The following is a 25,964-nucleotide window of genomic DNA, read 5'->3' as shown; positions in this document are numbered from 1 at the left end:
TATGCCATTTATTTCCCCCTTCAACTTTAAGGACAACAGTCTTCTATTCAGCATGGGAAACAGACAAATGGTCTCCTTCCATCCTGTGGACAATAAAGCCATGGCTCCAAGAAAAAAAAATGATACGTGTGAAGTGACGTAGAGCGCAGTGCCTGGCACACAGTAGGTAATCAAAGCAACTCCAACAAGAACAGAATAAGAGCTCTTTTTATGACAATTTCATGGATCTGCTTTTTCACAGGTGCTAAGCAGTTCAACAAATACTTTCTTTTTTTCTCCTTCCTATTCCTGTATTGGGCTTCCCTCGTGGCTCAGTTGGTCATGAATCTGCTCACAAAACAGAAGACCCAGGTTTGATCCCTGGGTCGGGAAGATCCCCTGGAGAAGGAAATGTCAACCCACTCCACTATTCTTGCCTGGAGAATCCCATGGACAGAGGAGTCTGGCAGGCTACAGTCCATGGGGTCACAAGAGTTGGACGCTACTTAGCCACTAAACCACTACCATTCCTGTATTAAATACCACCTATACCTTGTCCACGAACAGAGAAATATCTTGCTGTGTTACAGAAGTGTAGGAATGAGATCATTACAGGTCTGTTTCTTTCCCAATTAAAGGCTGGAGTCAAAGACCAACAATAGTATAAATTCCCTAAGGAGAAATTGCCTTCTCTCAACTTTCTATCGAGGTTCACGGCCAATGGGCTGCACAATTTCTCATATCTCAAGGAAATAATAGCTTAAAACAGATAGGAGGTATACTGCCATTATCTATATGGTAGTATATATGCTTTTTTCCTAATCCAAAAATAGAACCTGGTTTATTTGGGGTTAAGATAACAGAAACTTGAGAAACCAATGCTTTTGGGACCTTCCCAACTCAGGGATTGAACCTGAGTGAGTCTCCTGCATTATGGGTGGATTCTTTACCATCTGAGCCACACAGGGAAGCCCCTTTTATATTCCAGATAACAACAAATAACTGTAGAACTGTGTAGATGAATCACATAGCAAAGTGAAATTGTGATTTCTAGTGATAAAAGATAAGAAATAATGTTGTCGGCCGCCAAGGATGAATGGAGCACTAGGAAAGGTGCCGTGTCTGAAGAATGACACCATTTTTAAGCAAGCCTTTTCCCTCTTGAGGTTCAGAACTTCAGGAGAGAATCCCATCTGTGCTGCAGGTGGCATTCTGTTGACCACCAGTCGGCACTACAGGTCAAAGCCCATGCATGGCATTGGAAGATACAAGCATCTAGTTAAGCCAGAAGAGCCTAAAAAGAAGAAGGGAAAAGTGGAAGTGAGACCCATTAATCTGGGACAGATTATGAATATGGGGCTTTAAACATTCACCTGATTGCATATGACATGGCCCTGACAGAGAGTTATGCCCAGTATGTTCACAACCTTTGCAATCATCTCTCCGTTAAAGTCGAGGAAAGTTATGCGATGCCCACCAAAACCATGGAGGTGCAGGACCAGGCAACAAAATGTTACTGGACTCAGTTCTTACCACCCATGAGCGAGTGGTTCAGATCAGCGGTTTGAGTGCTATGTTTGCAGAGATTTTCTTGGGAATTCCAAAGCAATCTTCCTGAAGGAGTCAAATTGTCAGTGAGGGAGCACACTGAAGAAGACTTCAAGGGAAGGTTCAAAGCTCGGCCAGAACTGGAAGAACTGTTAGCCAAGTTGAACTAGCTCATTGCAGACCCTTTGATGCCTTTCAGCACTGGTGATATTGAGTGGCAAGGGGAAGAGCTTCCTGGGTGGACAGAGTTGAGCAGGAGACCCTGACCCTCAACATCACAAGTACCCATCTCCACTGCCAGGAGCGTCTCCTCTCCTTGCTTACCAATTGTCACCACTTTTCTTTGAGCCAACCCTGGGTATCCTCCATCTAATAAAAAGCTGCTGCTGATGGAAAAAAGAAAAAAGAAATAATGTTGTCAACTGAATCACCTGATCAATAAAAATAAAATACATGTCCTAAAAAAATTTTTTTTTACCCTATACAATAAGGAAATAGGGAGAGCTCATAGACTTTGTATTTCCCTAGAGATGCAGTAAAAGCTTCACAGTCTGAGTCACAGAAAGGTACTCTCAGGACAGGCTTTCACAAACATACTGTAAAGCCATGTTGGCCCAAGGGTGTGTGTTGAGGAGGAAAAGGAAGGGACGTTTAGTGCAGGCATCACGCAGAATGTTTTCCAAAGTTCTCCCTTGCCCTGGTTTAGATTTCTATTTTCTCAAAAAGAAAAATATATAAACATCTCAATACGCTATTTTCAACCTAACTAATTTTTTTAAAGGGAGAGAAAACTGCTCTGGATAAAATAAAATGAAAACATTGAACAACCCAGGACATGAACCAGAAAGGATCGACTAGTATACACATATCATTTTTCTCTCTGTCAAGGAAGGTAGGGTAAATCCAATTGTTGGTAGTTTCCATGTAATTCATTTGAAGGAATTTTGAGGGGGGAAAAAAGAGAGGAAATGTTTAAGTTGAAAATCAAAATGTTCTGATTACCAGTAACAAAAACATGTATTTTAGGGTTCATTCAATGCACTATATTATAATGCTTCCGAGGTGGCAGTAATTGTAAACAATCTGCCTGCCAATGCAGGAGACGCAAGAGGCACAGGTTCAATCCCTGGGTCAGGAGGATCCCCTGGACTAGGAAGTGGCAACCCATTCCAGTATTATTGCCTGGAAAATCCCATGGACAGAGGAGCCTGGTGGGCTACAGTCTGTGGGGTCCCAAAGAGTCAGACATGACTTAGCGACTAAGCTGAGCAAAGCAGGCTGAAGGAAGAGGTTAAGTAAACGTTATCCCTATCAGTATCAAATTTTTAAACATTAAAGCATTTTGAACAGAAACTTTATCTTTAATAAATAATACATTGTGTAGAATATAAATTAAAGTCTTGATGTCTCAGGGCTATTACTATTAACCTCAGATGCAATAACTTGAAGAGAAGCTAAAGTAGACAGGATGGTCTGTCTCTATCAGTGGCCCTTCTGCCTTAAAACATTTTTGTGCCTATTTCAAAATAAGTTTTCTGCCTCCTTCTTTCACGAGTTTAACTGTCTCTTCTTATTAGGTTGTATGTGTGTGAGTCACTTAGTTGTGTCCAAATCGTTACAACCCCATGGGCTGTAGCCCACCAGACTCCTCTGTCCATTGGATTTCTCAGGCAAGAATACTGAAGTGGCTTGCCATGCCCTCCTCCAGGGGATCTTCCTGACACAGGGATCGAACCCACGTCTCTTATGTCTCCTGCACTGGCAGATGGGTTCTTGACCTCTAGGGCCATCTGGGAAGCCCTCTTATTAGGTTGCTGCGGCTGCTTGTGCCTGTGAGATAGGAAATTAGATCATCCAGTATGATAAGATTATATGCAGAGAGAATCACTAGGTGCTGAGGGAAAGGCTAGGAAGGTCCTCCAGGAGTTTAGAGGATGAATGGCTCTGGTTCTGCTGCCTTTGCTTTGCTCACTTACATCTGGGTGTTTCTCTGTGTCCCACAGTTGAGGTTATTGTATGGATTATTTGTAGCTAAATCCACTAAAAACAATAGGGAAGAGATGGCTTCTGTCTCTTTAATTTGCAACTCAGAGTCGCCACTTGGTACCATACCTGAAACATTAGCACTCAGAGACTCAGTACGGACATTCTGTGTAAGTGTAAGTTCCTCCATGGCCAAGGTTTTGTTAAATGTTACTGAAATAGAAAGTATAGCATACAGACTATGAGCACAAAGTTTACGACACTGGAAAAAAACAGTGGCCCACACTTATATTACCAATTCTGTTCTATGTCTTCCACTTCAGTGAAAGAAAACACATTACCGTTCGTCATGTTGATGCATATGATATGTAATAAAATGGAAGAGATGGAGGAGACAAAGTAATACCTGTAATAAAACCCTGAAATTATTATTGCATTTCACAGTCCACAAAACTGCACATTCAGTGAATTACAGTCTCCATCAAATTGCTGACCCCGGCCCCCAGGGAGAAATTTACTGTATTCCTCATACCTGAAAAGGAAAGGCAGGATTAGCTCAGGGATGTTTTCTCTTTTAGTAGTAATAAAGTCAATGTTTATTCTGGGTAAAACGACATAATTCCCAAACTATGCATAAGAAAAATATATCTTGCCAAATATACAACTTTCTCACATCTCATCTCTTCTATTTCAAAAGCTCATGAATACCCAAGATTTGTTATTATAAGATCTGTTATTATAAATCTAATTTCTCATAATATTTTTAGGATAAGAGAATAGGTTTAAAAAACATCATCATCTTCTTCTTTTATTCCTGTATTATTTCCCAGGTAATTCAGAAGTGTTTACCTTGTAGAGATTATTTATTAGAGAAAAATTTTTCCTGGCTTGACAAACTAAGGCAAAAATCATTTTTTGAAATGTTTGCATTTATATAAGGTCAATTTTTATCCTCCTACTTTCCCAGCTATAACACATTTCCATTTTAAGTTCTGTTTCTTTAGAAAAATTAAGTTCCACGAGTTTTTCTGGCTTATGCCCACAGGTTCCTTTGGCAACTATCTCTCTACTTGGTATAAGTAATCAACTATGTACGTGCGCAGTCACTTCAGTCATGTCTCACTCTTTGAGACCCATCAGAGACTGTAGCCCACCAGGCTCGTCTCTCCATGGGATTCTACAGACAAGAATACTGGAGTGGGCTGTGACGCCCTCCTCCAGGGTATCCTCCCAACCCAGGGACTGAACCCGCATCTTCTGTGTCTCCTGAATTGCAGGCGGATTCTCTACCCACTGAGCTACTTGGGAAGCCCATGTAACCACCTAAATTGTCTTAGTATCAAAATGTCTTTTATATCTTTTTACCTTTATTGAACTTTTTCAAATTCCAATCACATTTTTGAAGCATTCATCTCTCTGCGCTTCCATAAAATTCTAACTTTGGGTCTTTGTTATTTGTACAGTTTTTATCAGCTGTTTCTTATAACATTCTGTCATGAGGCATTTGCACATCTTTCCCCTGCATATTAAAGCCATGTTGTGATTATACCCCCTTCTATGCCTTGAAGCTCCCACATCACAGTGGCTGCGTTAAGCAAGTTAAACATCCTCCCTACTTTTACATCCCAGTATGAAGTGTTTTCTTAAAACTCAAAATACACTCTTCATTACCCACGTTGCTCACAAAAAATCTCAGGTAGAAAGATGAAACTGAATGTTTTTCTTACACATTTCCTCAACACTACAACACAAATCTCTAAAGTTATTACTTCCATCCCTCTCTTAAGGTTACTGAATTTATTGATAAAACAATCAGTCTCAACTTAAATGTCATCTCTCTACCGAGACTAGTCCAGATGTATCCAAGCTGGTCAAACCACAGGAGGAAGTCAAACCACTTTCAGAGCACTACTTCTATCCCCCATTGTTTTACTTTTCATTGTGATTATCTTTAAAACATAAGCTATAATATTAACAGTTCTTTATTCAATTTTGATTCCTTTTATGCACCTCTTAGCTGCTTCTTTAGCTTCACGACTCTGTTGATGGTAGCCTTAAATTCCATCATCACTGAACAACTGGATATTCTGAAGCTTCACTCCTTTCTTCTTTGGCACCACTGTCATATTGCTATAAAGGACACAATATTGCTTTTGAATGCAATTTCCTGGGACTGACTTACAAAAGTCCTCTGGTAGATGGACCTGGAATCAGATACATGCTTTCTTTCATAGGCTCTATTGGTATACTGCAAAGCATAATCTACCCAACCTATGTGAAATGCTAGGACAAGATTGGGAAAATGTATCAATATAGTTGACACATGCAAATGTGTTTCTCATCCTGTTATGCCTACCCACACTGACTTTTACAGTGCTCACAATGCTATATTTTCCCATTTAATCCAAGTCCTCTACTACTTACTGAATGCCCATGAAGCCCACAAAATGGAACTACACAAATTGGGGAGAGAAAAGAGGCATAAGTCATATTCTGTCCTCAGAAAATTCATAATCTCAACAGAGGCAGGATAGAGAATGCTTCAATTGGAATACAAAAATGACAAAACTTGTCTTCCTAATCTTCTAAGGAAAACATAGTAGCCTGTGAGAATTCTTTGATTTAGTAATTGCCAATTTGATTATTTGCAAGTGATTCCTTAAGATTATGTATGCAACAGTGGGTATACAACAACATATGCAATTTAGTTGAAGAATGATTCTCATAACTTAATATCAACATCAGAATCTCAATGTACTTTTGTTGTTCTCTATTGATAGTGCATATGTTGTTGTTGTTTTTGATGGAATACTTTGGTATAACTGTAGTAAAATGAACACTTTGGGAATGAAGAAAATCTCTAGACATCTCCTTTGAAAAATCTCAACATACCACACTCTTTCTCTTTTCTCATACACTCCTCCCTTGTCAGCTTTTTCAAACATAATTTCCTCAGAATGAATCATCATACAGGAAGGGACTAACTTTGCAACCATTTTACTTGGTGATCAACAAACATTATGACAATATGCCAAATTACATGTGGGGGCTGGGGACTCAAAGATTAATGAGACAATGTCCTTGCCTTGGAGGAACTTGGTGTCTTATGAGACAATGTTGTCTGTGTGGGCTGAAGGGAGGCTGATATTAATCAGTTTTACACTGCTCCCTCCTAATGCCTGATATGTAATTCTGTATGAAGTTTCAAAGATCTTTCATGCCTGTATTTTGTAAGAAAAGTCCAGTTTTTTGACACTAGGGAAATCATGCTAGTTATGTGAAATCAAGTAGCTTCCTTAGGTAACCTGATTTCCTTTGCACAGGACAATGTTTATGGGTTTACTCCCCACAAAGTCTTTTAAAACATGACACATTTCAGACTTCAATTCATAATTCTATCGTTTGGTCAGCTTTTTTTTCCATCTCTAGTTTGATTTTTAGAAACATCTGGCTGGGGTATAGTTGCCTTACAATGCTATATTAGTTCCTGTTGTACAGAAAAGTGAATCAGCTATATGTTTACCTATAGCCCCTCTTCTTTGGATTTCCTCCCCATTGAGGTCACCATAGAAACCACAGAGCACTGAGTGGAGTTCCCTGTGTCATATGGCAGGTTCTCATCAGCTATCTATTTTATATACAGCATCAACATGTACATACGTCAACCTCCCGATTCATCTCACCTCCACTTTCCCCTCACTGGTGTCCATGCTTCTTCTCCACATCTGTGTCTCTGCCTACTTTGCAAACAGCTGCATCTGTACCAGTTTTCTAGATTCTACATATATACGTTAATATATGATAATTTTGCTTTTCTCTTTCTGACTTCACTTTGTAATACAGTCTTGAGGTCCATTTACATCTCTGCAAATGGCACAATTTCATTCCCTTTTATGACTGAGTAATATTCCATTGTATATTTCTAGTCTTCCTCATAGTCAGCCTCTTCCCACAAGTCTTCACACCTTACCAAGCTTCTCAGGTACCATGTTTCTGGTTTACCATTTGCATCACACCCTACTTAGTGATGATAACACTGGATAGATGTTACTGACGTCTCTGGGGCAGTGGGTAAGACATGGTTAAAAACAAGACTACCAGAAGAGTATAGCTTCCTGTACAGAGAATAAACTCAGTGCAAAATGATGTATAACAGGTTCACATTTGTTAACAGTTTAAAAGATCATGGAAAACTCTGAAGGGAAAAATAATCCTAGTGGACAGTCCTATCACAAAATTTGTCTGATGTACTGTGAAGACAAGGGCTATACACCTGAGACTGTGAGAGAAGAGTTTAGGCAGATTTGGGTGTAGGATGGCTGTCAGTGATTTTTACTATCATAACTGCTGATGTTACCATACACAGAGTTCACAGTTTATCCTTGATTGTGTATCGCAGATGTGAACTTGTTTTGCACCACAACTCAGAATTCACTTTCCTTTAGAAATAATGGTAGAGGTGGCGGTGGGTATTCCATCCAGTTCTCTGTCGAGGAATGAAAGGTTTATTCCCCTAACTGCCGCAGACACAGGAACCCCAGAGACGGGGACCTTTTAGTCTCCAGAACCTGTGAATGTGCTACCTTCTGTGCGCTGGAACTTTGCAGAGGTGATTAAATTAAGGGCATTGGGACGTGAAGAGTATCCCATGGGAAGGATTTTCCAGGTGGGCCCAATGCAAACACAAGTACCTTTATAAGCAGGAGGAGGGAGTGTCAGGGGTCAGAGGAAGAGATGTGATGACAGAAGCAGATATCAAAGAGGGAGAGAGACTGGAACATGAGACTGAAGGCAAGCAGAATATGCCACCCTAAAATACGCCATCTGGGCACACTGATTACTTTGAGTTAAAGTTACTTGGGAAAGAGACAGTGCAAAAAGGGCACTTTGACCTTCGCGTGTCGCCCTTAAAAATGGGAAATAAGTCTCCCATGTGAAAGGTATCCTCCCTGGGGGATAGAAGGCATCCTTCTCACCAGACATGGGGAATTCAGGACCAAGAAGGCTGTGCAAAGAAAACTTGTTATTTCTTCACTAATTTACTACCCCAAGCCCAAACCTCTTTGTTTTGTCAAGGTTGCACAAATTTATTGTTCCTTTGTCTAAGAGGTATAAAAACTTCCTACTTTGGTGATTTCTTTGACTTTCATATTTTCATGTATATATGGGACCCCCATATATACAAAATTAAATTTGCTTTTCTCCTGTTAATCTATCATAGCTTCCCAGGTGGTGCTGGTGGTAAAGAACCCACCTGCCAATGCAGGAGACAGAAGAGATGAAGGTTCAATTCTTGGGTCGGGACGATCCCCTGGAGAAGGAAACGGCAACCCACTCCAGTGTTCTTGCCTGAGAAATCCCATGGACAGAGGAACTTGGTGGGCTACAATTCATGGGGTCGTAAATAGTCAAACATGACTGAGTGACTCAACAACAGTCTTTCATATGGCAATTTAATTATCAGGTTAGCCAAAGAACCTAGAGGGAAAAACAGAAAAACTTTCCATCCTTATGCTACATTGCCAGCTTTGAAGATGGAAGAAGGGGCCTTGAGTCAAGGAAGACAGACACCTCTAAAAGCTAGAAAAGGCAAGGAAAGTGATTCTCCCCTCAAGCTTACAGAAGGAACACAGCCTTACTGCCTCATTTTAGACTCTGAAACTAAAACTCCTCAATGCTTACAACGTGAGAAGTCCCACAGTAAGAATCCTGTTTAAAACTTTGTTAGAATTTCCCAAAAGTTTTTAACCATAGACGTTTTAAGAATTCTTTTTTAAACATTCTTCAGAATAGTTGTTCGTGAAACATACTTTGGGAGACACTGGTATAAGGATTTATGCTATGGATTATGGTATCTGGAAAGGATGAAGACATTCTTGGATACATTTATCGAGATGGAAATTCCATCCATTGACTCCATTTAGTGAATTATTACCAAGTATCTGTGATGGTTTTATGTTGAGACGGCTATCGGGATGAGAGAAGAGGGAATGATGAGGGAAGAGGAGATGAGATATATATAAAGACATAAAGAAAATCTCACTGACTCCATGGGAAATATATTTAGTAGGAGGTATGTCAGACATGACTGAGCGACTGAACTGAACTGAATTGATGAGATATTTACCAAAAAATTATAAACCAAGTAGAAAATGTTAAGTTTTGAGTGTGTATGGGTGGATGAAGTGCTGTGGATGTTTGGAGAAAGAAAAAAAACACTTCTGGGAAGAGTGGGAGGTGTCAGAATGAATTATGAAAGACCTGGCATTTGGATTTGAAGTCCTTTAAGCACAGCTTTCCTGGAACTCTCTTGCTTTCTCGATGATCCAGCAGATGTTGGCAATTTGATCTCTGGTTCCTCTGCCTTTTCTAAAACCAGCTTGAACATCTGGAAGTTCACAGTTCACATATCGTTGAACCCTGGCTTGGAGAATTTTGAGCATTACTTTACTAGCGTGTGAGATGAGTGCAATTGTGCGGTAGTTTGAGCATTCTTTGGCATTGCCTTTCTATGGGATTGGAATGAAAACTGACCTTTTCCAGTCCTGTGGCCACTGCTGAGTTTTCCAAATTTGCTGGCATATTGAGTGCAGCACTTTCACAGCATCATCTTTCAGGATTTGAAATAGCTCAACTGGAATTCCATCACCTCCACTAGCTTTGTTCACAGTGATGCTTTCTAAGGCCCACTTGATTTCACATTCCAGGATGTCTGGCTCTAGGTGAGTAATCATACCATCATGATTATCTGGGTCGTGAAGATCTTTTTTGTACAGTTCTGTGTATTCTTGCCACCTTTTCTTAGTATCTTCTGCTTCTGTTAGGTCCATACCATTTCTGTCCTTTATCGAACCCATCTTTGCATGAAATATTCCCTTGGTATCTCTAATTTTCTTGAAGAGATCTCTAGTCTTTCCCATTCTGTTGTTTTCCTCTATTTCTTTGCATCTATTTCTGCTTTATTGACTATGCCAAAGCCTTTGACTGTGTGGATCACAAAAAACTGGAAAATTCTAAAAGAGATGTGAATACCAGACCACCTGACCTGCCTCTTGAGAAACCTGTATGCAGGTCAGGAAGCAAGAGTTAGAACTGGACATGGAACAACAGACTGGTTCCAAATAGGAAAAAGAGTACGTCAAGGCTGTATATTGTCACTCTGCTTATTTAACTTATATGCAGAGTACATGAGAAAACGCTGGGCTGGAAGAAGCACAAGCTGGAACCAAGATTGCTGGGAGAAATATCAATAAACTCAGATGTGCATATGACACCACCCTCATGGCAGAAAGTGAAGAGGAACGAAAGAGCCTCTTGATGAAATTGAAAGAGGAGAGTAAAAAAGTTGGCTTAAAGCTCAACATTCAGAAAACTAAGATCATGCCATCCAGTCCCATCACTTCATGGGAAATAGATGGGGAAACAGTGGAAAAAGTGGCAGACTTTATTTTTTTGGGCTTCAAAATCACTGCAGATGGTGACTGCAGCCAGGAAATTAAAAGACGCTTACTCCTTGGAAGGAAAGTTATGACCAACCTAGATAGCATATTAAAAAGCAGAGATTACTTTGCCAACAAAGGTCCGTCTAGTCAAGGCTATGGTTTTTCCAGTGGTCATGTATGGATGTGAGTGTTGGACTGTGAAGAAAGCTGAGCATCGAAAAATTGATGCTTTTGAACTGTGGTGTTGGAGAAGACTCTTGAGAGTCCCTTGGACTGCAAGGAGATCCAACCAGTCCATCCTAAAGGAGATAAGTCCTAGGTGTTCATTGGAAGGACTGATGCTGAAGCTGAAATTCCAATACTTTGGCCACCTCATGCGAAGAGTTGATTCATTGGAAAAGACCCTGATGCTGGGAGGGATTGGGGGCAGGAGGAGAAAGGGACGACAGAGAATGAGATGGCTGGATGGCATCACCAACCCAATGGACATGAGTTTGGGTGAACTCCTGGAGTTGGTGATGGACAGGGAGGCCTGGTGTGCTGCAATTCATGGGGCTGCAAAGAGTCGGACACGACTGAACGACTGAACTGAACTGAACTGAAGCACAGCTAGGCTGATGACTGGAAAAGCGAGAGAAGAGGGAAGTTTGGGTGAGCAACCTTACCTATAACAAGTGGTGCCCAGCTCAAGAATCACATAAGGGACTTTCCTGGTGGTCCAGTGGTAAAGAATCTGCCTTCCAGTGTAGGGAACACAGGTTCGGTCCAGGAAGATTCCACATGCCGCAGGACAACTAAGCCTGTGTGTGCTGCAACTACTGAGCCCTTGCTCTAGAGTCTGTGCTCGGCAACATTGGAGAAGCCACCACAGTGAGGTCACACAGCGGCTAGAGAAAGCGCACGCACAGCAAACAAAGACCCAGTGCAACCAAAGATAAATAAATATTTTTAAAAAGGAACTGTGTGGGGAAGGCAAGACGAGCTTTGCTAAGTGACATCCTCATCTGTGTAATCATCAGAATTATAAATTGGGGTTCCAGTCCTAGGAAAATTCTTGAGTTCCACAAAACACTGAAATTTATCATAGATAAATGAAAATAAAATGGTAGAGGCTCTTAAAATACATGAATATATATAACCAAATAATAAATGCTCCTTTTAGGTAAATGCTCCTTTTGGGGGTATTTTTCTGCGTGGAAAGGACTTTTCGAGGTTTCTTAAAATATATTAAAAACTTAAAACGTAAAAACTGTCAAGTTTAGACTAAAGATGCTCTTCTGGTAAATCTTCTGGTGGTGAGTATGGCTCTCTTCACTGTTCCCTGGGCTTTGAAACTTCTAAATTTCAGTTTAGGGATGTCCCTGGTAGTCCAGTGTTTAAGACTGCCCTCTCACTGTCGAGGGCCTGGGTTCGATTCCTGATCAGGGAAATAAGATCCCACAAGCCACAAGGTGTAGCAAAAAATAGATAAATTTTAAAAACTTCAGGGTTAGAGTCAGCTGTGTCAAAAAGTGTCGATGTCAACTCTGTGTGCAAGGAAGATCTGCTTTAATAGTAACGGGCAGAAGAGGAGCACTTCTGGGCTGATGTTCGCTTCCTGTTTGGTGTGGATTCTGGGCTTCCCTGGTGGCTCAGACAGTGAAGAATCCACCTGCAATGTGGGAGGCCTGGGTTCAATCCCTGGGTTGGGAAGGTTCCCTGGAGGAGGGCATGGCAGCCCACTCCAGTATTCTTGCCTGGAGAATCCCATGGACAGAGAAGCCTGGCGGGCTACAGTCCATGGGGTCACAAAGAGCTGGACGTGACTGAGGGACTAAGCACAGCATTAGGCTCTTTAGGAGCAGAAAGTCTCTCCCCTTGGGTCTCTGTAAGTCTCCACTCCAGAGCAGTGCAGGCATTCTCTGGGCGTGTTTGCTGCGATGGTGAAAGGATCACTAGAGTGAAATCTTGGCTCCAACTCAAACTCGTTTAGGAAATGAAATTCTGAATATTTAATATTTCAATAAGGAAAAGGAAGATGAAAGCAAGTTGCATTGTAGGGGTGAGGAAGTCAACAGACTTTCTTTTCTTTGGTGGGAGAGGGGCTTTAGCCCTAGAGGAAACCAGCTTTGTCACTTTCTGGAAAGGTACCTGGACTGTCGCAGTTGTTGTTTAGTCACTCAGCCGCGTCCGACACTTTGTGACTCCATGGACTATAGCCCGACAGTCTCCTCTATCCATGGAATTCTCCAGACAAGAATACTGGAGTGATTTGCCATTTCCTTCTCCAGGGGATCTTCCCAACCTAGGGACTGAACTCCTGTCTCTTGGCAGGTGAATTCTTTACCACTGAGACACCAGGGAAGCCCATACTTAATCCCAGGACTTGATCCAAAGCTCCTGGCAAATCAAGCAGAATCACTTGCTTCATTTGAAATTTCATTAAAGAAAGAAAAGGGCAGGATTAGAGGATCACCTCCCAAGAAACATTCACGCAGGTGTGACCTCAGGAGACTGGGCACCCACCTTGTTTGTCTGGCAAACACCTTCTCATCTTTCAAGACAGCTCCAGTGACACCTCCAGGAGGCCCGCTGGCTGCCTTTGGCAGTTGTTGACTCTGCCCCATGTGCTTCCAGGCACTTTGTGCAAAATTCGCTCAAATATCACTAACTGTATTTTATCCAGTTATCTGTTTACATATCTGAATTCAATTCAATAAATTTCTGCTAGGGCAATGCTATCAATAGAATCAAAGGCTTAAAGGCAGGAAGGACTCTGGCCTTTGGAAGCTACTTCCTACTATGAGAGATGGACAAATACACAGCTGCTTACGTCCTCTGTAACAGTAGAACAGGAAACAAAAGAGAGAAAATAAGAAGGGAGTGACCAGGAACTCCTGGGTGGCAGGGTCTCATTTCACATCCTTAGCGCTTAAAATATGCTTGTTCCTTGGAAGAAAGCTATGACAAACCTAGACAGTGTATTAAAAAGCAGAGACATCACTTTGCCAAAGATTCGTATAGTGAAAGCTATGGCTTTTCCAGTAGTCATGTACGGATATGAGCGTTGGACCATAAAGAAGGCTGAGTGCCAAAGAATTGATGTTTTTTGAATTGTGGTGCTGGAAAAGACTCTTGAGAGTCCCCTGGACAGCAAGGAGATCAAACCAATCAATTCAAAAGGAAATCAACCCTGAATATTCATTAGAAGGACAGATGCTGAAGCTGAAGCTCCAAAACTTTGGCCACCTGATGTGAAGAGCCCACTCACTGGAAAAAACCCTGATGCTGGGAAAGACTGAGGGCAGGAGAAGAGGGTGACAGAGGATGAGATGGTTGGATGGCATCATCAACTCAATGGACATGAGTTCAAGAAAGCTCCAGGAGATGGTGAAGAACAGGGAAGCCTGGCGTGCTGCAGTCCACAGGGTCAAGAAGAGTTGGACTGAAGAACAACAACAAAAGTCCTTAGCACAGGGTCTGGTGCATAACAAGCTCCTTACAGGTGAATGGAGGGAGGGAGACGGGGAGAGAGGAGAGAAGGAGGGAGGGTGGGAGAGAAGGGAGCGGGAATCAACAAAAATGCTCCACCCCAGCCCTGTCATTGCTGGACCCTATCAAATCCATCAGCTACTCTAAAGTGGAATTTTCAGGCTCCCGGGAAAGATATCTCAGAGCAGGCAGTCAATGATTCAATCTCACCTAGCACATAAAACAGTACATGATAATCACCATTGGTGCAGACGAGTCATCATTTGTCCCATATTTAACTGTCATCCCACAGAACACATTAGTTGTTACTGGTTAGTTAGTTGTTACTAGTTAGACCCCAGGGGGTCTACAGAAAAGAAACTTTCATTCACTAAACCACTAGCACTACATCAATTTCCTTCTTGGATTCCGCATTATTAGACCAGCAGGCTCTTTTGCTCCCATAAAAGGATTTAGCTAGGATTTTCGTCCCCTTAGAACCTTGTCTGCCATCCGGTTCCCCATTTCTCTGCCAGCTTCATCTGTGCAGCTCATCTTGGATTACGTCCGGCAGATGGAGAGAGGCATCTTATTTCAAGCCTCTGCTGTCTGCATCCCAGAGCCCTCTTGGGCAGCCTCTATTTCTTCAGGGAGGGAAGGGAGGAGGGAGGATGAGCAGCCTCCCTAAGAGAGGAGAGTGTAAAGTATTTCTCAAATTTTCGTCTTCAACAGCTAGTATCATTTTACTCCCTGGGGGGAGGCTATGCTTTGTTGTTCAGGCCAGCAATATAATCTCTAGTATCCTGATGCCAAAATATCAATTACAGGTTCATTTGGATAATGGGATAAATTGGTGTCCAGACCGCTACACAAGACATAAACTGGAGATGCTGCTGGAAGGAACTGAGAGTCAAGATAGATGTGAATAAGGTAAAGTCCAATTCTTCATATCCTTGCAAAGTCAATAACTTCATTCTCAGCTGTTATTTGTCTCATAAGCTCACCAGCAACCAAGGTGAAGTAGATATTCCCGAAGAGGTCTTCTTAGGTTCTAATTAGAAATTTTAATTTTCCCAGAGCATTTCAGCTATCCGAGGGCAATGCTAGGAGCAGACTGAAAGAAATAAATGACTTGCAACAGAAAACAAATGTTTCACCAGACACAGAAAGAATATTGCATGATGCCGTTTATATGAAATAGCTAGAACAGGTAAACCCCTAGAGCCTGGTGGCTCAGATGGCAAAATATCTGCCTGCAATGCAGGAGACCTGGATTCAATCCCTGCATTAAGAAGATCCCCGAGAGAAGGGAATGGCCACCTACTCCAGCATTCTTGCCTGGAGAATCCCGCGGACAGAGGAGCCTGGCGGGCTACAGTCCATGGGGTTGCAAAGAGCCATTTCCAGTGTTTGTCACCCTTTAGTCTTTCTTAGAGAAACTCCAGCATTTTGCCATGATGTCTGTTTCAGGGAAGTACTTTTAACCATTGCCCCCTGATCTACCTGGTCCTTCATCATCGTCACCATCAGCAGCAGCAGCAGCAAGAGCCACTGCCCACCCACGGTTACCTGTGTGGCTGGAGAATCTCGAGCCGAGCGGGCGCCCGTGTTCACAAGCCCCCTGCCCCCTCCCAGAGCTGTGTGACCAAGCTGCGCTCTGGGGAGTGGCCTTCTGTGGTGGTGACGTCAAAGGCCAGGGGTCATTTCCATTTAGTATTAAAATATGAAGACACTGCTCTTTCCACACACTCTCAGGATCACAGATCATCAATTTTAACAAAGAGCAGAAGCATCTTTGGAAGAAAGACAGTTTTTCCCCACTTCTTTTTGATACTAAGAAGAACATACGCTTCCACACACAGATCCAAAGCAGTCAGCTGTTAAGTGGAAAGAAAAGTCCCAGAATGTAGGGGGAATAAAAATACTGAGTTGAGGTAAAAAGAAGGGAATTTGAAAAGAAACTTGTAGACTATGTAACAACAACAAAACTGCTAATGATCATATTTGGGAAGAGCAGGTTTGGGACTGCTCCGTCTTACCCCACACCTTCCTTCCTGGGGCCCCACCCTGTGCAGTTAGGGCCGTAGAATATCAGGCCTCCCAAACGCTCACCCAACCAATTTTCTAAACCACTCAGGTGTCTCCCACCAGACTTGTTGATCTAGCTCTGACCTTTCCACTTTTGACCTTATGGCTTCTTTTTTCAACCACAGCTTGGTCCCATCTCCTAGACTTACTGCTTAGCCTTGAACATTTGATTTCCTAGACCACGGTTTAGACATTCCTCTCGGACCCCTGCCTCTGAGGACTTCATGTATTCAGCCTGGCCAGGGGATGTTGAAACCAAGTCCCCCCAAAACTGAGTTTCTCTGCTGAGTTTATGATTAACCCCTTTATCCAAAACTTTGCTTCTTTTCCTGAACCTGTTCCCCTGAAGATTGAGGAGTATCAAAGAAAAGGGGAAACCCTAAAAAAGCCCCTGTGTACCTGTTCTTTGAAGTAAAAGGCTTTTGCTTTGGTCTCCCAGGCCTCCCTTGAGTCTCTAAAGGCTGACTCAAGAGTTAAGGAAAAGGAAATGTGAAGATATAGAAACAAAGAGCTGTTGGGCCAGGAAATTGCTAATAATTTAGCATATTAATCTGACACATTGCAGAATCATCAGACTGAAGGTTCCCTGAAAGATACAGATAAAGGCCTGATACACTTCCTAGGTTGTTTTTACAGGAAGCTCCAGATGGAAACTGATCATAAGAACATAGACCCCAGGCCGGTTGAAACCAAAAGGCTAATGAAGCTTGATGTCAACCAATGAAACTCCACCTTGATGCCAACCAATCCGAGAATTGTGCGCTGATCACATACCCTGGGTCCCCTCCTTCATGCTGCTTTTGAAATCCCTTCTGAAAAGCTGCCAGGGAGTTCGGGTCTTTCGACCATGAGCTGCCCATTCTCCTTGCTTGGTGCCCTATGATAAATGCTGTATTTCCCTTCATGAGAACCTGGTGTGAGGAGATGTGCTTTACTGCACATGGATGAGTGGGCCAAGTTTGGTTCCGTAACAATATCACTGCTCACTGTGACCCACGGAAAAGCGTTCAGTTCAGTTTTGCTGCATCCTTCTTTTTCTTGGTGCTTCCCTTAGTCTTAAGACTGAGCATAAACGAGGTTCTAGAGTTGATTTCGGGCTTACCAATGGCTAGATAAGCTTTACGTCAAGAAGAAATGCTTAAATATAATGAGAAAGCAAAATAAATTAAATGCTTTCAAAATCCCTTAATTTTATTGCAATATGCCAACTGACTCAGAGAGTCGTTTTTGTTTTTTTTTTTTTTTTCCCATGTTGTGTGAGGAAAAAAACATGTGGTCCTGTCACAAAATGTTCTACAAGCCACAGAAATTATAGCAATATTTTCCTGGAAAAAAATCCTGAAGGAGGGGAAAAGCATCTGTTTCCTATGTTTACCATGCTATGGAATGAAATGCAAAATGGGGAGTGGTCTATGGAGGGGCACCTATTTTCCTTTTGACAGGAAGCTGAGGTAGAGTGTTAACTGTGAGCTGCCTTGGGGTTAAGCAGTACGGATGAGGACCACAATGAGGACCAGGTCGAGGACCACCCTGACCTGGGCAGGGCTCTGTCACCTCCATCCTTCCGTCAACGGTCACAGCATGATAAAACCACACTGATAAAGGCACTGATGTGTCCATGATGAAAATAACACGGACCAGGCTCTTCTGCTTACTGACTCTGACCTTGGCCAAGTCATTTAAGCTTTCTGAGCCTGTTTCTCTACTTGCAAGATGGGGATAATAATGACTATTACGTATTATTTAATGTGCTGTTTTGGTTGAATGTGTCCCCCCAAAGGATGTATTGAATTCCTAACCCCCAGTACCTCAGAATGTGAACTTATTTGGCAATAAGGTGAATGTTGATGTCATAGTTAAGATGGCGTCAAACTAGAGCAGTCCCCAGTCTTTTTGGCACCAGGGACTGGCTTCATAGAAGACAATTTTTCCATGAACCATGGTGGGTGGGGAGGATGGTTTCAGGATTGATTCAGGCACATTACATTTATTGTGTACTTTAATTCCAGTATTATTATTACATCACCTCTACCTCAGATCATCAGGCATTGGAGCCCAGAGGTTGTGGATGCCTGGGTTAGACTCTTAATGTAATATGCCTGGATTCCTTAAAAAGAAAGGACCACCAAGGGAAGATACAGACATTTAGGGAGTAAGTCACCTGACTACAGAGGCAGAGACTGGAGTGATGCAGTTCAGGCCAAGGAACGCCGGCCAATGACTGCCACCACCGTGACATCCTCCCATCCCATGGGAGGGAGCGTGAGCCTACCTCAATTTGGGACTTCCGCAGAACTGCAAGACAATACATTTCTGTTGTTTTAAGCCGCCCAGTTTGTGGTCTTTTGTTACAGCAACACTCGGAAACTGATACAGTGGTGGAGGTACAGTTTACTTATTGTGCATGTGTGTATTTTAATTGCAGAGGAAATAGAATAAAATACTCAGAATAAACCAGAGAGACAAGAAGACAAGGTAACTTTCCTTATGTATCTAAACCAAGGAAATGACATTATTTCCTCTAGAGCTGACATTGCTCCTCTCTCTCCCAGCCACTCTACTCCAGCTCACAGGCCTCCTGGCTTTGTTTGGGACATCACCATGTCCCCTTGTTAGGAGCTTTGTATTAGCTCCTTCTCCACTTGGAACACACCAGGGCTAACCCCGGAATTCCTGTCTTTCCTCAATAAGGCAGGTCCTGCCACCTCACTTGACCCTGAAATCTATCTTCCCACCCACCCAGCATACGTCCACTTCCCCTTACCTGGCTCTGCTTTTTCTTTTCCCGTGTTCTTTCTGGCTTCTAACATCCTGACTGCTTTTAGCTTATTTCTCTACTGTGTACATTATTTACTATTTCTCTCCATGGTAGAACAGGCTCCATGAGGGCAGGGATCTTCACCTGCTTCATTCATGACGGGGATTAGCATCTACAATAGGACCTAATTCATAAGAGGTGCTCCACAAAGATTTTGTTCATCCACTATTTATCTTTAATTAGCCACTTTATCATTATAGAAACTGTACATGTCATCAAAAACATTAGAAAAAATCTTGAACTTCGAGTTCCTTCCATCCAATAATATCTCCCCAATCACGGTAAAACAAAATGGTTTTCATCTGCTTCTAAGCGATTCCCTAAGGAATCCCGTCTCTTGAGAAAAAATGTCATGGTAGGAATAGCACTCACTTTCCAAGGTTTGGTGTGTGCATTAAACAACACTGATTTGCTTGTTGTAACAAATAATACAGGTGGTTGTTGTTTTCTCATCTTTGATCTTGTCTTTAACTTCCACCCTTTCCTCCAAGTTTCAAAAAGTAGCTGAAAGAACAGTATGATGTTGCGTTTACTGGGGGACAGGTGTGAAACACCTTCCACTCCAGGCACTCAGGACAAAGCCCTCAATCTACAGTACCAAGCTCAACAGACCAACTGCACCATGAGACACAAGGCTGCTAACTTATTCCATAGAATTTTGTAACAGCAGCAAATAACAGTAATTAACAATAAGCAATAACAGTTTTATTTTTATATTATACTCTCCCATTGGCAAAGCATTTTCATATGAAATTTTCTCTTACAGATAAAAGAACTGGAGCTCTGAGAATTTAAATGACTTGTCCAAATTTACACAGATGGCACGTAAAGAACTGAGAATTAAATCTAGAATTAGAAGACCATCAATGACAAGGATCTTTTAACTTGATATTTAGTGAAATGCACACCATCCACGTCAAGTCCCACTCACAATAAGTGAAACATTCTTCAGTATTTTCTCTGTGAGCTACCTCTTTCCCCATCCTCTAAACAGACGACTCACCTCTCTGAACAGCTACACGTCCTTGTAGATAGCACTCCTCCAAAATTTTCTTCTTCTTGTAAAAAGAAGAATTTATCCCCAGTGGTAAGTGTGCCCAGAAATAGGGTACATTGTTGAGAAAGCCTGGGAATCACTGCTCTTGTGAACTGTTGAGGAAAAAAAAAAAAAAACATGAGCTTTATATCTTCATTTCTCTCCGAAGACATCTTTAAAATGAATCTCTTGAAGATGCGGAGGAATAGGACGGGGAGACCACTTTCTCCCCTACAAATTCATTGAAAGAACAATTGAATGCAGAGCAAACTTCACAAAACAACTTCTGATGGCTAGCTGAGGACATCAGGCGCCCAGAAAAGCAGCCCATTGTCTTTGAAAGGAGGTAGGACAAAATATAAAAGATAAAAAGACAGACAAAAGAGCTAGGGACGGAGACCTGTCCCGGGAAGGGAGTCTTAATAGAGGAAGTTTCCAAACACCAGGAAACCCTCGCACTGGCGGGTCTGGGGGAAGTTTTCAAATCGCAGAGGGCAACCTAACTGGGAGGAAAAATAAATAAAACCCACAGATTACCGTGCCTAAAAGCAACTCCCAGCAAAAAAGTACCCCAGACGCCCACATCCGCCACCAGCAAGTGGGGGCGGAAGGAAGAGGACCAGGCGGCATTGCTTAGGGTAAGGACCGGGCCTGAGTGCCCTGAGGGCAATCGGAGGGAGCTTTTGTGAGTTACCAACTTAAACTGTGGGACAGCAAAAGAGAGAGAGAAAATTAACCGGCCCGAACACACTGCCGACCGTTCGCAGAACAAAGGGTCTGAGCAAGTCCAGAGAAGAGTTCGCAGGCTGCGGACCGGCCCAGCCCCGCCGAGGCAGGAGGCAGGGCGGGTAGGGGTAAGGGGAAAACTCGGCCCCAGAGGCTGCATCCCCTACCGCACTGCAAACAGGCCTCCAGTTTCTAACCAAAGACCTCCTGAGATTCTGGATGGTCGACATCCCGCGGGAGGGTCACTGCGAGACACAGGGCGCAGGCACCCGACCGGCGCGGGCGGGGACTGGGGCTGAAGGTGCACGCACCCGGGGAGAGTGCGCCCGTCAAGCTCCTGGCTGCCTGAGCTGCTCAGGCCAGGGAAGGCACAAAACGCAGGCGCAGCCGAGTCCGCGCTTTTGTGGAAGACCCGAGGGCTGGAACTGCGCGCGCGCGCGCGCAGCGCAGGACACGCTCCATATAGAGCAGCCGGGAGCCCGAGCAGCGCAGACGGGGAAAGCAGCGCCAGCCTCTCCCCGCAGCGCGACGGAACTAGCAACCTGAACAAGAGACCACCTCCGCCTGCCTGTGTCAGGGCGGAAATTAGGCACTGAAGAGACCGGCAAACAGAAGCCAAATAAACAAAGGGAACCGCTTCAGAAGGGACCGGTGCAACAGATTAAAATCCCTGTAGATAACACCGACTACACTGGAAGGGACCTGTAGATATCGAGAAGTGTAAGCTGGAACGAGGAGCTATCTGAAACTGAGCCGAACCCACACTGACCGCAACAGCTCCAGAGAAACTCCTAGATATATTTTTACCTTTTCTTTTCTATTTTTTATCTTTTATTTTCTTTTAAAATTCCCTATTACTCCCCCATTACTCCTTAACTTTCATTTTCATATATTTTTATGTTTTTTTTAATTAGGAAAAAAAACTTTTTTCTTTTTTTTCTTTTCTTTTTTTTTCTCTTATTTTCTTTTAAAGTCCTCTATTACTCCTCTACTATTCCTTAATTTTCATTTTCATTTCACTATAACCTTGCAAAAAAAAAAAAGAGAAGCCCTATTTTTAAACTGAACTTCATATATATTTCTAAAATTTTTTGTGTTTTTGTTTTTGTTTTTAATATTGTATTTTTAAGAGTCTAACCTCTACTCTAGATTTCTAATCTTTGTTTTTCAGTATGTGATATAAATTTTGAACATTTAAGAATCCAATATTCAGTTCCCATTTTTATTCAGGAGTGTGTTGATTACTCTCTTCCACTTTTGACTCTCTGTTTTCTACCTCAGAACACCTCTGTTTCCTCCTTTCTCCTTCTCTTCCCAATCCAATTCTGTGAATCTTTGTGGGTGTCTGGGCTACGGAGAACAACACTCTGGGAACAGACAACTGCATAGATCTGTCTCTCTCCTCTTGAGTCCCCCTTTTTCTCCTCCTGCTCATCTCTATCTCCCTCCTCCCTCTCCTCTTCTTCATGTAACTCTGTGAACCTCTCTGGGTGTCCCTCACTGTGGAGAATCTTTTCACCATTAACCTAGAAGTTTTATTATCAGTGCTGTATAGTTGGAGAAGTCTTGAGACTACTGGAAGAATAAAACTGAAATCCAGAGGCAGGAGACTTAAGCCCAAAACCTGAGAACACCAGAAAACTCCTGACTACATGGAACATTAAGTAATAAGAGACCATCCAAAAGCCTCCATACCTACACTGAAACCAACCACCACCCAAGAGCCAGTAAGTTTCAGAGCAAGACATACCACACAAATTCTCCAGCAATGCAGGAACATAGCCCTGAACGTCAACATACAGGCTGCCCAAAGTCACACCTAACACATAGACCCATCTCAAAACTCATCACTGGGCACTCCATTGCTCTCCAAAGAGAAGAAATCCAGTTCCACGCACCAGAACACTGACGCAAGCTTCCCTAACCAGGAAACCTTGACAAGCCAATCGTCCAACCCCACCCACTGGGTAAAACCTCCACGATAAAAAGGAACCACAGACCTCCAGAATACAGAAAGCCCACTCCAGACACAGCAATCTAAACAAGATGAAAAGGCAGAGAAATACCCAACAGGTAAAGGAACATGAAAAATGCCCACCAAGTCAAACAAAAGAGGAGGAGATAGGGAATCTACCTGAAAAAGAATTTAGAATAATGATAATAAAAATGATCCAAAATCTTGAAAACAAAAGAGAGTTACAGATAAATAGCCTGGAGACAAAGATTGAGAAGATGCAAGAAATGTTTAATAAAGACCTAGAAGAAATAAAAAAAGAGTCAATTAAAAATGAATAATGCAATAAATGAGATCAAAAACACTCTGGAGGGAACCAAGAGTAGAATAATGGAGGCAGAAGATAGGATAAGTGAGGTAGAAGATAAAATGGTGGAAATAAATGAAGCAGAGAGGAAAAAAGAAAAAAGAATCAAAAGAAATGAGGACAACCTCAGGGACCTCTGGGACAATGTGAAACACCCCAACATTCGAATTATAGGAGTCCCAGAAGAAGAAGACAAAAAGAAAGGCCATGAGAAAATACTCGAGGAGATAATAGCTGAAAACTTCCCTAAAATGGGGAAGGAAATAGCCACCCAAGTCCAAGAAACCCAGAGAGTCCCAAACAGGATAAACCCAAGGCGAAACACCCCAAGACACATATTAATCAAATTAACAAAGATCAAACACAAAGAACAAATACTAAAAGCAGCAAGGGAGAAACAACAAATAACACACAAAGGGATTCCAATAAGGATAACAGCTGATCTATCAATAGAGACCCTCCAGAAGGCCAGAAGGGAATGGCAGGACATACTGAAAGTAATGAAAGAGAATAAACTACAACCTAGATTACTGTACCCAGCAAGGATCTCATTCAGATATGAAGGAGAATTCAAAAGCTTTACAGACAAGCAAAAGCTGAGAGAATTCAGCACCACCAAACCAGCTCTTCAACAAATGCTAAAGCATCTTCTCTAGACAGGAAATGCAGAAAGGTTGTATAAACGTGAACCCAAAACAACAAAGTAAATGGCAACGGGATCACACCTATCAATAATTACCTTAAATGTAAATGTGTTGAATGCCCCAACCAAAAGACAAAGACTGGCTGAATGGATACAAAAACAAGACCCCTATATATGCTGTCTACAAGAGACCCACCTCAAAACAAGAGACACATACAGACTAAAAGTGAAGGGCTGGAAAAAAATATTTCATGCAAACGGAGACCAAAAGAAAGCAGGAGTCGCAATACTCATATCAGATAAAATAGACTTTCAAATAAAGGCTGTGAAAAGAGACAAAGAAGGACACTACATAATGATCAAAGGATCAATCAAAGAAGAAGATATAACAATTATAAATATATATGCACCCAACACAGGAGCACCGCAATATGTAAGGCAAATGCTAACAAGTATGAAAGGGGAAATTAACAATAACACACTAATAGTGGGAGACTTTAATACCCCACTCACACTTATGGATAGATCAACTAAACAGAAAATTAACAAGGAAACACAAACTTTAAATGACACAATGGACCAGCTAGACCTAATTGACATCTATAGGACGTTTCACCCCAAAACAATCAACTCCACCTTTTTCTCAAGTGCACACGGAACCTTCTCCAGAATAGATCCCATCCTGGGCCATAAATCTAGTCTTGGTAAATTCAAAAAAATTGAAATCATTCCAGTCATCTTTTCTGACCACAGTGCAGTAAGATTAGATCTCAATTACAGGAAAAAAATTGTTAAAAATTCAAACATATGGAGGCTAAATAACACGCTTCTGAATAACCAACAAATCATAGAAGAAATCAAAAAAAGAAATCAAAATATGTATAGAAATGAATGAAAATGAAAACACAACAACCCAAAACCTATGGGACACTGTAAAAGCAGTGCTAAGGGGAAGGTTCATAGCATTACAGGCTTACATCAAGAAACAAGAAAAAAGCCAAATAAATAACCTAACTCTACACCTAAAGCAATTAGAGAAGGAAGAAATGAAGAACCCCAGGGTTGGCAGAAGGAAAGAAATCTTAAAAATTAAGGCAGAAATAAATGCAATAGAAACTAAAGAGACCATAGCAAAAATCAACAAAGCTAAAAGCTGGTTTTTTGAAAAAATAAACAAAATTGACAAACCATTAGCAAGACTCATTAAGAAACAAAGAGAGAAGAACCAAATTAACAAAATTAGAAATGAAAATGGAGAAATCACAACAGACAACACTGAAATACAAAGGATCATAAGAGACTACTACCAGCAGCTATATGCCAATAAAATGGACAACTTGGAAGAAATGGACAAATTCTTAGAAAAGTATAACTTTCCAAAACCGAACCAGGAAGAAACAGAATATCTTAACAGACCCATCACAAGCACAGAAATCGAAACTGTATTCAGAAAAAAAATCTTCCAGCAAACAAAAGCCCAGGACCAGATGGCTTCACAGCTGAATTCTACCAAAAATTTAGAGAAGAGCTAACACCTATCTTACTCAAACTCTTCCAGAAAATTGCAGAAGAAGGTAAACTTCCAAACTCATTCTATGAGGCCACCATCACCCTAATTCCAAAACCAGACAAAGATGCCACAAAAAAAGAAAACTACAGGCCAATATCACTGATGAACATAGATGCAAAATCCTTAACAAAATTCTAGCAAACAGAATCCAACAACATATTAAAAAAATCATACACCATGACCAAGTGGGCTTTATCCCAGGAATGCAAGGATTCTTTAATATTCGCAAATCAATCAATGTAATACACCACATTAACAAATTGAAAGATAAAAACCATATGATTATCTCAATAGATGCAGAGAAAGCCCTTGACAAAATTCAACACTCATTTATGATTAAAACTCTCCAGAAAGCAGGAA

At 41.9% G+C, this 25,964-nt stretch overlaps 1 protein-coding gene and 1 pseudogene across 2 annotated transcripts in view; one reads left to right on the top strand and one right to left on the bottom strand.

Moving 5' to 3' along the window:
* The window catches only part of CRACD (capping protein inhibiting regulator of actin dynamics), a 292,820-nt gene that overhangs the window by 112,766 nt on the left and 154,090 nt on the right, over positions 1 to 25,964 (bottom strand). For both annotated transcript variants that reach the window (XM_043447891.1, XM_043447895.1), the window contains exon 2: positions 20,312 to 20,457. The gene's annotated coding sequence lies outside the window, so the exon portion shown is untranslated. The remainder of the gene's footprint in view (positions 1 to 20,311; positions 20,458 to 25,964) is intronic.
* Positions 1,072 to 1,761, top strand: LOC122428122 (annotated as a pseudogene).

This window comes from Cervus canadensis, chromosome 26, assembly GCF_019320065.1.
Source record: "Cervus canadensis isolate Bull #8, Minnesota chromosome 26, ASM1932006v1, whole genome shotgun sequence".
In the NCBI taxonomy this organism is placed as follows: domain Eukaryota; kingdom Metazoa; phylum Chordata; class Mammalia; order Artiodactyla; family Cervidae; genus Cervus; species Cervus canadensis.
Note: the sequence above shows the minus strand (reverse complement) of the source record. Positions and strands in the feature narration are given on the sequence as shown.